Here is a 2,147-nt window from a genome sequence, read left to right on the forward strand (position 1 = left end):
GACCAGTGTTGTAAAACGTTGATCACTGCTTTCATCTCCAATAGGTTGATGTGAAGAAGTTGATCCTGGCTCGATCACTTTCCTGCTGCCACTTCGTTGTCGAGGTGAGCACCCCATCCCTGTAGCGACGCATCCATGTAAAGATGAGTGTTGCAGGCCGGCTCTGTTAAATAGGTTCCTCCGCAAATATTCAACTTCTGAGTCCACCACAAGAGATATGGCTTCAGGTTGTCCGGTAGTACAAACAGGTCCATACTGTCGAGATGGGCGTTCACAAATCTTGTAGTGGGTGCAACTGTAACCTCCCTCTGCGGGTCATGTCTTGAGCTGAGGTCAGTAGACTGAGAAGACATTGTCAAGTTCGTAGTGTCAACGGAGAGAGTATTGCTTGAGATACCCTGGCTTGTATCTTGACCCAACGATCCTATGGGACGACTGTGAGATTCTGTGGAGTGATGAGCCATATTCCCAGAAATAGAACATCCTGTTGTGGTTCCAACTCCGATTAGGAGATTACTAGCCATCTACTGCAATCATGTCCTACGATGTAGGTAAGTGGATCTAGGAACCCTTGCCATGTCCGTCATGGAAGCAAAGAGATTATCGATTCTGGAATTATGGCTTGAAGCTTGTCTCATCAATCTTCCGGTAATATGTAATAAAGATGTTGTCACCAGGATCCCAACAATGTGCACCGATGATGTTTAATTCGTCATCTTTAGATCATCAAAATCTATGATGTACTGGGACTGCCATCGATGTGAAGTCTATTTATAGATGACTGGCTGCCGCGAGCAGAAAGTGTCTAACGCTTGTCGCTGTAAGTCCCCAGATAACCAATATTAAATCTGCTGACAGGGGAAGTCCTCTATACCCGTGAAGGCAGTCGAACCACGCTATACCCTGCTAACTGGACTGTAAATGGAGCCTTTCCCATGTTGAAAGAGTTGTTTACAAATGTAGACTTCCTGGCACGTGACTTTGACTGAGTTCTGCGGAGGGCGTTGTCTCTCATGGCCAATCAGATGTGACGTCACCAGTGTTGCAGGTAAATGATCCTTGTAGAATCTTGTGCAGTCGTTGATTTCTTCGTCAACACTCGGCCTTGTCTGTAACCTCTCTGTTCGGCTTGTGCCGGATTTACACGAGTGAACACGTTTAGATGGCTGAGTGGAAGAGCCTGAAAACTTCGCCGCGTAGTACCGATGTAAGCAGACTGTTCCCCTGTCTGTTGTGACTGTATTCTTCAACTTTATAATCTTTACTGCAGTTGTCATCTTATACAGATGTTCTGTAAAGTTGACCATAATGATGTCTCGCTGAGGAACTGCGACAATGCTGTTAAACTGTCCCCTTGATATCTTGTAATCCCGTGTGATGAAAATTCATCTTCAGTGTTACATGGGATGTTGTCTGACATCGTTAGTTTCAGACGTGCGTCCCTTCCTTCAGGACCACCTCCGTGATGTAGTGGTTAGAGCGTCCACCCAGAGAGCGGAAGGTCGCAGGTTTGATCCCCGACCACATCATACCAAAAGACGTTAAAATATAGTACTTGTTGGTCCCTGCCTGGTGCTCGGCATTAATGGGTACAACAAGGACTGGTCGGCTCGGAGTCAGTATAATGTGTCTGAGTGGGGCTGAGCGAAATATTCTCAAGCACGACGTAAAACCCAATTTCACCTCACCTCACCTTCGCCCTTGAGGACGGTTGTGAGAGCACCTGGGTGCCTATACTGCACATACCCTTTTCTATTTTGGACATTTTACATCTCCGGGCGGACGCTCTAACCATTACACCACAGAGGTGGTCTTCAAGGGCGAAGGAGAGAGTGACAAACATGGCTGGTCAGGTGACTGAAACAGGCGCCAAAGGAGGCAAGGGAGACTACTCGTGGGTGAGTGATGATTTTACGTCCGCTTTTTAGGAGGGAACTTCAAGGGATTTCAAGTGTTCCACTATTATTCGCAAGAGGAAGGAGTCAAGCATTTAGCATGAGTCAGGATAAGGAAAATAATCCCTTCAGTCTTCAAAATGTAGGTGATGGATGTCCATCCACTGAACCACACATTGTAGTAACATTCATGGATAACTAAGGAGCCTGAGTGTTTGTAACTGTTCTGCCAACAGATAAAAAACAACAGAG

Source organism: Haliotis rubra, unplaced genomic scaffold, assembly GCF_003918875.1.
Source record: "Haliotis rubra isolate DU_JTF1 unplaced genomic scaffold, ASM391887v1 Scf613, whole genome shotgun sequence".
NCBI classification, from domain to species: domain Eukaryota; kingdom Metazoa; phylum Mollusca; class Gastropoda; order Lepetellida; family Haliotidae; genus Haliotis; species Haliotis rubra.